Genomic DNA, 14526 nt, shown 5'->3' with positions numbered 1-14526 from the left:
TCTTCTATCAGCTTGAATCAGTCGGCCCATTCATTCTCCTCTGACCTCTAGCATCAACAAGGCATTTTCGCCCACAGGACTGCCGCATACTGGATGTTTTCCCTTTTCACACCATTCTTTGTAAACCCTAGAAATGGTTGTGCGTGAAAATCCCAGTAACTGAGCAGATTGTGAAATACTCAGACCGGCCCGTCTGGCACCAACAACCATGCCACGCTCAGAATTGCTTAAATCCCCTTTCTTTGCCATTCTGACATTCAGTTTGGAGTTCAGGAGATTGTCTTGACCAGGACCACACCCCTAAATGAAGCAACTGCCATGTGATTGGTTGATTAGATAATTGCATTCATGAGAAATTGAACAGGTGTTCCTAATAATCCTTTAGGTAAGTGTACATACAGCATAAAAATAAAAACATATTACACAAAACAATAAAATGAAAAGAAAAGAAAAAGAATATTAAAAAATAAAAAGAATATTACACAAAACAATAAAATAAAAAGGATAAAATAAAATAGAAAGAAAAGAAAAAGAAAAAAGAAAAGAGGACGGCACGGTGGCACAGAGGGTAGCACTGCTGCCTCGCAGTAAGGAGACTAGGGTTCGCCTCCCGGGTCCACCCTGCGTGGAGTTTGTTTGTTCTTCCCGTGTCTGCTCTGGTTTCCTCCCACAGTCCAAAGAAATGCAGGTTAGGTGCATTGGTGATTCTAAAATTGTCCCGTGTGTGTGTGTGTGTGTGTGTGTGTGTGTGGCGCCCTGCCCGGGGTTTGTTTCCTGCCTTGCATCCTGTGTTGGCTGGGATTGGCTCCAGCAGACCCCTGTGACCCTATAGTTAGGATATAGCGGATTGGATAATGGATGGATGGATAAAAAGAAAAGAAAAAGAATATTAAAAAATATAAAGATATTACACAAAACAATACAACCCATCAATCAAACAACCTTTGCTTCTATATAGTGCCTTCCATAAGAAACAAGAACTTTAGACATCTACAGGTTTTATAGAGTCCTCTTCATAGCCAAGACACACACGCATGCAGTGTGTAATTAACAATTCAATCAAATGAAATCAGTCAGTGTTTGTTCTAGTATATATAGCGCCTTTGATGAGAAATGTCCTGCACTTAACAAAACTACCCTTCACAGTTAACACACACACAAGGGAAAATACAACAAAAAAAAAATAAAATAAAATAAATGAAAATAAAACAAAAATACAATTCAGAGTTATTTAGTTCATCAATATTTTTTCTATACAAGAGCATTTTGTACAAGAAAACAGAAATTTATAAAGCTAGAAAGACAACTTCGTTCATATAGCGCCTTTCACAGCAAACACACTCCATTTATTAAAAGCAACTCGAATACAATTCAGAGAAATGAAACGAGTCAATTGAGTCAAACTGCATTCGTTATGTTTCCTTTTACCCCCTTATAGAAACTGAAAGGCAAAATTGCAAGACCACAATGTCCTTTATATAGCGCCTTTTCACAGCTAACACAACACACAAAAGGGGCTTTATGAAGCAAGCAAGCAAAATTGTAAGCAATAAAAATCAGTCAAGCGACCCTTGTCTGGTAAAGTAACGTTTATAAGGAACATCTTCAGAGGAAATTCATAAATCTAGAAAAAGCTTCAATTGGTTTTATATATTCTCAATTGTCCCTAGTTTGTGCTTGGTGTGTGTGTTTGTGTGCCCTGCGGTGGGCTGGCGCCCTGCCCGTGGTTTGTTTCCTGCCAACGCCCTGTGTTGGCTAGGATTGGCTCCAGCAGACCCCCGTGACCCTGTAGTTAGGATATAGCGGGTTGGATAATGGATGGGTGGATGGATGATTTTATATAGCGCCTTTCACAGCCAACACAACACACGTAAGGCGTTTTAAGAAGCAAACAAGAATAACGTCAAAATATTATCAAACAATCAATCGATCAATCGTTGTCCTACGGCAGCTTTCACAAGGACCATCCTAAGAAGAAATTCATAAAAACTAGAAACACGACCATTGTATATAGCGCCTTTCACGGCAAACTCCCAAGATGCTCCACGAAACGAACGAAACCGCGTTTAGAGCCGAATGATGAACGAGTCCGGCATCGGGCGTGTTGGGCTTCGTGGTCTCCACTCGTGCGTCAGATTATTTCTGTTCTTGTGTTCCGCGGATCATCTTTAATTAAAATAATAAAAACAAACTTTAAAGAAGTAGCGGGGCTAAAGTTTAGTGTCAGTATGGCGCCCTTCAGGAGAAACAGGAGCTCACCGCGCTTAAAAAAGCGACACCAAAGCAATCAACGCGTTAACGGACGTCTGTTGTCCTCCCAGCGGCACCTTTCACGCTCACTGAATTTTAAACCTGGCAGAGCCGAACTTGTTTGTTTTTAGATCCGGCACTTTTATTAAAGGCCCCCCAACCTAAGTACTCGTCCTAATGCTATGGAGTAAGCAGCAGAATAAGGCAATCGATCGTTAGTGTATATAGCGCCTTTCACAGACAGCACACTTCAAAGTACACAAGACCACAATTTAAAGCAAGACTTTGAATGAGTGAAGTCAAAGCAACTAAACGTCACTTCATATAGCGCCTTTCACAATGGGTAACAAGGCAAGAAGCAATAGCGTGCAAAGCATTATAATGAAGTACTCCATTGTTATTTTATATAGCGCCTTTACAAGTACTTTTTACTCATAAGTTCTGAACAAAAACAGCATCCACACAATTAATGGAGTAATTGATCGTTATTTTATATAGCGCCTTTCACAAAAGGCACACTCTCAAGAGTCTTCACCAAACAAAGAAAAGGCAAGACAATCAACGAATGAATTCAAATCGATGACAGAAAAAGAACCAAAGAAACATCATTTTATATAGCGCCTTTCACAATGAGATTCCCAGATGGGTAAGTTACCAAGTCAAGCAACGAGACAATGCAATTCAATGCAACGCAACGAAGAAATAAATCTCCATTTTAAAGAGCGCGTTCACAAGGTTTCCTCTCATAAGTGCCGGCAGCAACACAACACAATTTAAAGCAAGGCATTGAGAAATAAATCAGAAATAAATTGATGTAATGTAGTGCCTTTCACTGCCCGGCCGCCATTTCAAATTACAAAATCAGTGAATGACTTCCAATCAGTCACACAACTGATTAGAAAACCATTGAATTATAGGCGATAAGAAACCGAGTTCAGTACAATGAAACGAATGCACAAAATAATAATAATACATTTATATAGCGCCTTTCCATTACTCAAACAGCTTCACCATACAATATATACAAACCTACACTTATACAATCCCACTGCTTCATATGTGTGTCTGTCACGGAGGGCATCGCTTCAACATGCCTTACAAGATCACAATTTAAAGAATCCCAGTCAAGGGGGTCTTCAGTTTATATAGCGCCTTTCCACAAGGTTCCTGACGAAACAAGCAGGAATGTGTTTCCAAAGCAACCTTTTTTCCGAGATGAGGGTCTTTTTTAAACTAATTATAATTACATTACCACGACAGTCTCAAACCCACTTAAGCCAGTGAAAGTTCACCAGTACAGGTGCAGCCTTGAACACCAGTGGCTTACAGCTCCATGGACCTGGGTTCAAGTCTGTGTACAGTCTACACTTCCTTGTGGTGCCTTTAGGGATTTCTTTACATATTCAGGATTCTGGCCCGGTGTGAGGGTAAATGAAAATGGATCCTACAATGGACTTGTGTCCTGAGTCAGAAACTCCCTGCTTGGTGACTAAGCTGACCAGGTTGGGCTTGAGGTCTCCGCTACACCAACTGAGCTGAGAAGATTCACAGAAAGGAAGGACGGCAGAAACAAAGCAGCAGTCATACTAGACAGAGGTGTCTGAGACGTGTCCAGTGGCGCCCCCTGTCTGCTGCATCAAACTGCAGTAAGGCTGAGTCAGGCTGACCGGGACAAAAAGGACAGCGAAACGTCACAGCCGGGAAACTCAGGACACGGGATGTTCTCCAACCTTTTAATATGCAACTCGGAGTTGGAATGAAGTCTCCAGGCTGGGAAGGTGGACACCACAACGCAGCCAAATCAGGCCCACCTCACTCTCGTGACATTGTGCTGCTGATTCAGTCCTTCATCAATAAACCTGACAAGATTCACTCCGAGCTGATTTAAGGAATTCTGTGTGACGCTGCTGGGGTCAACGAAAATGAAGGAAATGAGTGAAGGAGTTAGGGAAGGGTGAATGACTGAATGAATGGATGAAGTAGTGAATGAGTGAGGGAGGGGTGAATGAATCAATGAAGTAGTGAGGGAGGGAGGGAGGGATGGAGTGAATGAGTTAGGGAAGAGTGAATGACTGAATGAATGAATGAATGAATGAATGAAGGAAAAAACAAAGGAGTGATTGAGGGAGGGGTGAATGAATGAATGATTGAGGGATGGAGGGAGTGAATGAGTGAATGAATTAATTAGACAGCTCACTACCATCCATTCTGTATTGGAATGAGAGGGGGCACTGAAAATAAAAAAAAAAAAACCTAAAGAACAAGGAAATCAATGAATGAATGGATTAGCGAATGAACAAATAAAGCATTAAGAGTAAGCGAGAAATAGAATAAATAAATTAAGCAAGAGACACCATTCCCATCCACTTTGTATTGAAATAGCAGGACATGGAAAATTAATAAACTATTTGACAAATGAATGAATGAATGAATAAAGTGGACAAACAAATGTAATGAATAAGTAGAATCCAGCCTCCAACCTGTCATAAGATTATTTTGAAAAATAAATTAATTAATAGCAATCAAATAAATGAATGGATGAATATACAAAAACAGTACGTGATCGATTGATTGATTGATTGATTGATTGATCGATTGATTGAATGAATGAATGAACCCGTGCACCCTGTATTATTCAGTTACACAGTAAACTAACGTGACTCCAGTCCGCTACTCAATATTATAACAATCAAGATTTACAAAGTAAAAATAAATAAATGAACGAATGAATGAATGAATGAATGGACATGCAAACAAAGCAGCCAAGAAATGATTGACTCAATGAAAGACCCCTCATTCATAAGAATTTGGAAAATGAATGAATGAATGAGATTATATTAGAGACTGAATGAACCACCAGGTAAGTTTGGTAAATGAAAATAATGAAGAAATGAGTGAATGAAAAACGAATTAAGGAGCAAAGAAATTATTGAACCAATCTTAGATTCCTCAATACTTTAATTCAATAAGATAATTTTTACAAAATGAATGACTGAATGAATGAAGGAGTTTTTCTTCCTTGTGTGGTCACATTGCTCTTTGGCCTGAAGTGTCCCTTTGGTCTCATTGCTGCCCTGTGACTGTCACCCTCTGGGCCTTGGTCACTAGTGGCTCTTGTGAGTGTCGTGCCGCCTGCCTGGCCTGTGCTCCGTCATTGTCACTTGTCACACGTGAATTCCTGAGTTGCCGGGCTCTTGTAGATTTATACGTCTGTGCCGCGCCGCGCTCACTATTGCTGTATAATAAAGCCATCACTGCTCAATGGAGTCGTCCTTCTTTTAGAAATGCGATGCACTTGTCAAGAAAAGCTATGAGTCAATTGGAGCTCCCAGGTCGTCATTTGCTGCACTCGGTGAGGGTGATCAGTCACGGCTCAGCTTGCCCGCGGTTCAGGTGCCAGCCTGGTGGAGCCGCTGGGCCCCTCCACGTCTGAGTCGGGCTGCACTGCTGTTCCTCCTGCTCCACGCTGCAGGCCGATGTGACAAACTGCTGGAGTAGAGAAGAGTAAAGAGCCATGTAGTCAGTGCCAGGGCAGGGGTGAGTGGGCGAGACCAAGTGTGCCATCTGAATTGGCCAATGCTGCACACCACAAAAATACATTCTTTAGGCTGCCAATCATTTAAACATGACTCCGCCATCTACTCATTCATTCTTTCCTTCCTTCACTTATCCCTCCATTTGTTGAATGTTGTACAACAGAGAGATGAGGGCAACCAGAGGGCATCCATCCATCCTCTGTAGCCACTTTGCCTAATTCACTATCCTAGTACCATTTTGATCAAACCCCAAATGGGCTGTCTGTCCACCGCAGGGCACACTTGAGGACACACTCACAATCAGTTTGTCTGCTATGGCACCAGCAGGTGGCACTATACAGCTGACCACAGCGACATTTCAGTCAGCTGCTCTTTGTATATAGCGCCTTTAACAACAAGCACCATCACCGGTGGCGGTTTGCTGCTGCTGGGATAAACGCTAAGAGCCTGATGAGGGAAGAAGGAAATGAATGGATGAATACATGGATGACACAACAGTCAATAGTCCAGCCTTTAGGTTATATAGCGCCTTACACCCCAAGGCACCTGATGAGCCCACAGCTGAACTCTCATCTGAATAAATGGAGCACAGCGAGCTTACATGGCTGCCACCGGTTCACATGCTGAAGGAAAAATGTTTTGAAATAGCTTTTATATAGCGCCTTCTGTCAGAAACCAAAAAGGCGCTTTATAAGTACAGGGCTGTAGCTGAATGGGTTAGCATGTGAATATTTATTTAGTGTTTAAATGACACGAGTCCCTCAAAATGTCTGTCACTTTATATAGCGCCTTACAGTAGTGAAGCTTTACAATTACAGACCCATTGTAATATTCTTGATATTCTTTACATTCAGAGCAGAGCCGCACTGAACTGAACTGGCGACCTTATGGTGGGCAACGCTGAGCCCCCCACCGGCCACACGTCTCGTCCACTTAGGACAGCCACACTTTGTCAGCCTGGCCATTTCAAGATGAGCTGGGTGGGTGATCAGTGACACTAACTGACCAATCAATCAATTAATCAATCATTCACTCCATCAATCTATCCCTCTTCTTTCATGTTCAAATATAATATTTTAGGTGGCTGTTCTGTTTGTACAGTTACCTCACCCCTCCATTGACCCAAAGTCAATTGACCTCCTTTACTCCCACCTTCTAAAAATTACCAGGATAGAATTCTAAAGTGATTATTATTGGCCCAATCAATCAATCAATCAACGTCTCTGTGCTCAAATATATTTTCATGTGGCTTACCGCCTCATTGCTCCATTGACCCAAATTTAATTCTCATCTTTTTCTCCAACCTCCAAAAATTACCTGAGTAGATTTCTTATTGGCTTTCATTGGCCCAAACAATCAATCAATCAACTAACCAATCAATCAATCATTTTTCATACACAAATATATTTTGGGTGGCTTTATTGTTTGCTGCCTCTCCTTTCCATAGACCTCAAATATTCAATTCTTCTCTTTTCCTCCTGCATGTCATAGATGAGCTGGTTAGATTGATCAGTGACTCAAATCAATCAATCAATCAATCAATCAATCAAAGAAAGGGAGCCCCTGAGAAGGAGTGTGAGGCCGACCTACAGTTGGAAGCGCAGTGACCGGGAGTTTGAACGGCTTGCCACGTAAGGCCGGGATGGCAGCGAGGGGAGTTGAGGAGGCTTGGTGAGGGGTGGAGGAGCCCCAGTGTGAGCATCCTGGTCGTTGGAGACCCGAGTCCGGCGTGGCGAGGGACCCTGTAAGTAGCCAGGGGACAGACCTGAGGAAGGTCAGCTGCGTCTTCTGACAGGGCGACTCCTCCGCTGCGAGGCCCGTGAGGGATGAGATTAAAGGAGGAGGCACATTTTTATTTTGTTTTTTTAAATCATTGTTCTCGCCAGTGGATTTTAACGTCGTTTTTAAATAAAATATGCATTGGATTTTTAACCCCCAGGTTCACCCGTTTTAACGGATCATTTATTTGACAGTTGAAGCACGCCACTTTCTTTTTGGACCCTATTTAGTTTTTAATAAACTTTCCCTCATTCATCCAGCTCATCCCGCTCCTGAGGTGTCGGGGGGATCAAGAAGCTCCCAAATCTAGAAGAGGGAGCATGGAGCCGACCTGCACCGTCACAAGGGGCAGTGGGTTGGTTTCCTTGGTGATGTCCTACAATACACACACACACACACACACACAGAAGAACTTTAACACAATTAAAAGCAGTGCGACTCTGCGAGTGTTCAAAGCAGTCCGCCAAAACTAAGAGACGCAGCACAGGGGGGCTCAACTGTCAGCACAGCTTTTACTTTCACATCAGGGGTGCCCTGATCGGTGACTTGACATCCCCGTTGGGTACGCAAAGCTGCTCGGCTAACAGAGAAGGTCTGAGCTGGGCGACTCAAACGACTACTTTACACCTCTTTGTGCTTCCGAGGGCGAGTGCGTCATTCCTCTGGAGCGTAAACTCCGCCACAATGAATGCATCATTAACGACACTCCCAGTGAAGAATATTGATTATTTAAATGAAGTTAAAGTTTTATCTGTATAATTTAATAAACATATTTTGCTGCATTTCACCTTAAAAATGATATCGTCATCATATGTAAATACGCGCTTTATAAAGTGGCTCAGGTTGTGCGATATTATAACTGTAGTGCAAGTTTACAGTGAGGTGATTGTACTTATAAGTCCTAACAGTTCTACAAGGTGTAATTGATTGAGTGCGTTTATAGTTCTTGGGATTAAACTGTTTTGAACCGCGAGGTCCGTACAGGAAAGGCTTTAAAACGTTTTGCTGTGGCTGAGACAGCGTGTCCTTAAAGCTGTATATCGATAATTCTCTTTCCGATCAGCTGCTGCTGTGATTCACACTATCATACAGTGATATAAATACTCCGAGTCGTGCAGTGAGAGGAATATGGAAAAAGATGGTCCGCTGTGGCAACTCCTAACGGGAGGAGCTGAAAGAAGAAGAAGAAGAAGAAGAAGAAGAAGAAGAAGAAGAAGAAGAAGAAGAAGAGGAAGGTGCAGTGAGGGTAACAACGCTAAAGCAGTTCTGGTATTTGGAATACTATGTCTGTTCCCTGGACCATTATATTGTTACAAGTTAATTACAATCAGATGCGTTACACTAATAAACAATATGCGGTTAGTTTCAGTGTATTTATAAAGCCGCGTCAGGAAAATAAGGTGTAACCACACAGGAACAGTAGCACTACCGGGTGCCGCCAGTCTGCAAAACCGAGCGGAGAACTTGCGTACGTCAAGGTATGAGGTACCGTGGAAAAGTGCGTGGCTTTACGCCAAGTGTAGGTTTTATACATCGCGATTTGAACGTGGAAAAGTTCTTACGCAACATTTCTGTGCGTAAGCACCGTTTATACATGAGGCCCCTGGTTTGGAGCGTCCAGCGGTTTGTAATCCCAAGCAGCGCATTATTCATTACTTCACTCCACAGCAGTGCCACTCGCAATATGGCGGCGACGCTGACATACGATGCTGCTGATCATGTGGCGTCTAGTAGCTCTATGTCTATGATTGAAATCGTCATGAGGGGCGTGTCAGTTCCAACGAAACAGGGGCGGAGCTCCAGAAGAGGGGCGTCAATTTATGGACCTCATAGTGTCTGAACTGCTCGGATCTGTCCGAGGTCTAAATCTGTCCTGACTTCAGCTGGACTCTTCTCAATTTTTGAGAATCCAAAAATTGCATTTATCAAAACATAAATAAATGACAAAATATAAAAAATAGGTGCGTTATTTACATTTATGTAACCTACTCATTATCTACAGGGGGTTTAATGCGAAGGGCGATATTTCCGTAAACACATGGACCGGCACCACAAGTGTTTCCTGCCTTGAACCCGAAGCTCCTGGGATGCGCTCCACCTCTGCGTCCCTGAATTAGACAGAGCGGGTTTGAAAATAAAATGACACGTTAACTCGTCACCGGCCTGGGATGACGTGACAAGAGCGGCGCGAGTCTTAGCTCAGAGTCTTAGATCAGCATAGCCGTTCACGTTAAGCCCGCATCCACAAGTCAGCATCACTGGCTGCATTCTTGTGCCATGATCCCCAGAAAAAGGACAAAACGAAGGCCACGGAGCCGGGGGGACGACGACACGGCAAGAAAAGGAGAGAATTCACGGGCTGAACGTGTGATTAATGGTCGCCCCCTCAATCAGGCCCGAAATCTGCTCGAGATCAGGCGGGATTGAAATGAAAGCGCACCAATTTTGGGCGCTTTGTCTCCGCTGAGCGCGGAAGGCGCATCATCCAGTTAAAGCAATCAAGCAATTCTCGGGGCACTTAGTTCGCCTCAGACATTCACGGCTGACCAATAAAAAGACTTTCAGAAGCTAACTGGTATTCTGTCACGGCTTGATGTGCTCTTAATTAAAAAGACGTAAACATTGTTCTCGCGTTAATGGAAAGATGTTGCTGGCGTGCATTAATCCATTAAATGTGCAGCTATATTAATATTTGAAGAGTCTGGGCTGGTGGATTTGACAGATTGGAGGGGAGTGTGTCACTGTCAGGAATGAAAAAGGGAAAAAAAAAATCAGCTGGAGGAGATGAGTGACAATTCTTTGTAACATCGACTGTAGGGGGCGCCGTTGAGTTCCTTCACAGAGCAGGCCTCGCTGACTCTGCACTCTGAGGGGAACACCTGAATATCAGGGCTTAGGACGGCCCCCCAGCAGTGACATCACACAGGCCCCGCCCCTAGCTGTCCTTTTATTATTCTGTTGTGTCAATTCAGCACAGGCCACGCCCCTAGAAACATGGGGTGGCAGACCTAATTACAGGCTCTCGCAGAGATGGGCAACTGAGAACCTAAAATGGCATCCAGGATGTTGCAAAACCAAACAGAGCATCTAAACCGTTAAGAATTTGAAGCAATTAATACAAAGAACAGAACACCCTCCGCCTGAAACCCCCCCAATACAAGTACAAAACTATAATAATCAGCATAAAACCAAATCAGGAGAGCAGCAGTGTGGTCCGCATGCACATCAGAGGACCACCTTGCAGACTCGTCCCGTCCAGGTATGGAATAACCCGCATTCTTTCCCCACAGCGCCAAGCAGTAGCCCACTGAAGACACTTAACCCCACCCCTCGTCGTCCACATTCCATAAAACTCTGGGCATCCCAGAAGGGGGCACACCCACCCCAGGCATCCAGGAAGGGGGCATCATTACTGACCAGAGCACCCACCCCGGGCCAGATGGTGCTCTGCTAGAAGTGATAAGCCTTGTTCACTTTTTCTGACGATCTTGCCGAAGAGGCAAACACTTACACGCATCTTATCTGTTTTCCTTTTGTTTGAATTTCAATCAATGGAACGACCCGGTTGGTGCCCCAAAAATACCCTCACTGTTTCCGAAGCTGTCGTTGCTTCACCCGGCCACACACGTAAAGGACTTCAATTCCCATCAGCCTCTAGGCAGCTTTGGCTATTCGTTCTGGGGCTTCTGGGAGAAAGAGGATGAGGAGGTGAATTCATACAGAAGCCAGGAAGATGGCAATCGTTTGGTGTGTCGGCTGCCATGTCACCTTCACGGTCGCAGCCAAGTCGTCCCTTTAGACTACAATCACCGCAAGCCCTAAAGGGTTACAGTTTACTTATATGGAGTTGTGCTCTGCCTCCTGCGCCCTGCGCCCGGCTTGTTCGTTGTGGTTTGGTTTGGTTTAGTGTGGAAGTCGTCGTCTGAGGGCTGAGGAGGTGATGTGGACTCGTCAACTGGGTTATGTTGCAGCACACGAATGGCAGAAAGGTGAGGCCTTTAAAAAACAACAAACAAAATACGGGCCAGAGTCTTAACTGACCTGCCCCAGGAAAATGGGAGGCTTAAGGCCTGACTAGGCCTCAAAATTGGCAATGAGGATTTAAATTGAAAAAGGAAAATATCAAAGAGTCTCAAAAAAAACCCATAAAATATGCTCCTCTGGGGGGTGGGCGGGAGCAATCAAAAAATCTCCATTTTGGGGTGGAGACAATCTTTATAAAGTTTAACATTTATTAACAAAAAACGGTAAATAAAGAGCAAAAGCTGAAAAGAGCAGAAAGAGACAAAAAAGCAAAAACCTACAAGGAAATCCTCAGCAATCAAAGTCCCCAAAACCACAATCCAGTAAATAAGGCAAAAAATGAATAAAAAAAAATCCAATAATTCAAATTCACAATACTCACAAGAAAGACCAAACCAGCACTGGCAGGACGCATACAGTGAACCGCAGAGGGACTGCAACTCCCATGAGCCTTCACAGAGCCCTGGATGATGATTGACAGGTGGCCCCGCCTCTTAGGGAACTGCCCACAAAAGCCTGGGAACATAAAGTTGTTCAAGAAACAGGAAGAAAATATTAAACATGAAAAAAAAGACTTTAATCATAAGGACTAAATGAACAGACAAATATGAACATAACTAGTCAAAAAAAAAATTCAACTTGAAAAATGAAAGATAAAGACAAAAAAACAATAAACCGTATAAGGAACCCTGGCCTAAACATAAGAACCGGGCAACAAATGATTAAGGCACACGTCTAGAAAGTCCTCTGACTTCAAATCTAACAAGAACCACAATAGTGATGATCAGAATGGGCACAGGCTCCTGACACACAGAGGACCAAAAGCTGGCACTCCTGGAGGCTCCATTTAACCTGACATCACATCATCACATCTGCTTACTCCAACTGAGGGTACTGGTGCTGCCACAGCCCCCCTTGGCAATATCAGCAGCAAAGCAGGACTCAGACCCTCAACGCAGTGCCAGTCCATCTGACAGCTGCTGTAACCCAAACCTCAGTGAACAACATGCACCATTAAAGAGAACACTCGGCTCCCTGCCGGACTCCTGATGAGACATATTTTTATGTTTTCTTGGGCACGTTGGCACATTCAGGGTCACACTGGTGTGTTTTTTGTTTTGAGTAAACCAGGACAACTCACCAGGAGGCACTTGGCACGGTGTGGGTGACATCCGCCCATCACTTGCAGGCCTCCTCCAGGCCACTTGTTCCCGTGGTCAGATTTTAAAGATGTAAGCCACGTGCCTTGGATCAGTTAGCTAATCAGATGAGCCAGATGGACTGATTAGGCTCCCCTCATTTGTAAATGTTGAAGGTGACCGCAGGACAGGAGGTGCTGTCAGCTGGAGACCTTTCATTCCTCAGGCTAGTGTGCTGATTACTTGTTCATTGAAGAGAACACAGAATATAATGCTTATCAAATGCAGCTGTGAGCACTTAGGCAGCCCGATGTAGCGCCCCACCTTGGCTCTCGACAGACACTGCAGCTCAGCAGTAGGCACCTCCTCATAAAAAACGAAAACAGCAGAGACGTGCAGGGCCAGCACAGCGGTGGGCAAAGCCTATGGATGGCAGGGTGCGGAGAAGACGACTTCAGAGATGGAGAAAATGGAAATGCTGCACATCGGCAAGAGTCCAGGGGGAGTTTCACAAGTACCACCTGCAGCTGTTTAAGGGGAAAGGAAAGCCATGATGGGTGCCAAGCAATCCTGGAAAGAATGAGACTAAGTCAGCAAAGGGAAATTAGGGGGGGATTGAGAAAACATCAAAAACATCAGGACTGAAAACTAATAACAAGAGGAAGTGATAGATAGATAGATAAAGATACAGATAGATAGATATGAAAGGCACTATATAATAGATAGATAGATAGATAGATAGATAGATAGATAGATAGATAGATAGATAGATAGATAGATAGATAGATAGAGTGAAAGGCACTATATAATAAATAAATAGATAGATAGATAGATAGATAGATAGATAGATAGATAGATAGATAGATAGATAGATAGATAGATAGATAGATAGATAGATGTGAAAGGCGCTGTATGACAGACAGGTCCCATTCCCGTGCTCTTCTCCTCTGTCCTGTAGGTGTCGCGCTCTCATGCAGGCTTCACGTTTTCTGCCGACATTTTTGACGGAGTCTTTTCCTTTTCTTTTCCACAGTCTCTTTTAACCTCCGTCCGATTAATCATTCATTCCAGGACAGGAGTTTTATTAGTTTTCTTCTGTGCATCGGAGCAAAGCAAACATGATGTATTGTGCAGGCAAGTCAGTGAAAATGTGCTCTGCGTTTGTGCATCGAGGCTCAGTAATGAACCAATCAAGCCCTGCATGTCTCCAACTCCTTCCATCATTCAGTTAATGTAAGAAAAAAGGGAAAGCGAAGTTCCCATGTCAGTTAAGCGCATGCCGATGCACAGTCTGGATGATTGGTGCCAAATTGCCATGGAGACCCAGACAATGGGAATGTTCCCAATCCGGCTTGTCAGAACCTTCACTGCTCTGAACGCTGACATGCAGCACCTCGTGCTTTGTGCTCGAGTGGGAGATCCAAGTTGTGTAACGATGTCCTCAGAGGCTGCCCGGTGTACATTTCATTTAGATAAAAATCCGTCTCGTTGTTTTCACTTTTGTGTAGTCTTGACGAGCCTTGGAGCCGTTTGAGTGATGGACGTGTACGGTGGATTCAGAACATTTTCAGACCCCGTCACTTCCTGCACACTTTGTTGTGTTGTTGATATCATTGCAAATTAGTAAATTTGCCATTTTTGCCCATAGATCCACACTCAATAACTGAGAATGACAAACTGAAGACATCTTCACAGAAAGGTTTGCCAATTTATTAAAAATCACAAACTGGAATCTTACCTTCCTTGAAGTATTCAGACCATCTTGCTGTGGCCCTCCAAATTGTGTTCAGGAGTTTCCT

The sequence above is a fragment of the Polypterus senegalus genome, chromosome 16, assembly GCF_016835505.1.
Source record: "Polypterus senegalus isolate Bchr_013 chromosome 16, ASM1683550v1, whole genome shotgun sequence".
Lineage (NCBI taxonomy): Eukaryota > Metazoa > Chordata > Cladistia > Polypteriformes > Polypteridae > Polypterus > Polypterus senegalus.
The sequence above is the reverse complement of the archived record's forward strand: the minus strand, read 5'-3'. Positions refer to the sequence as shown.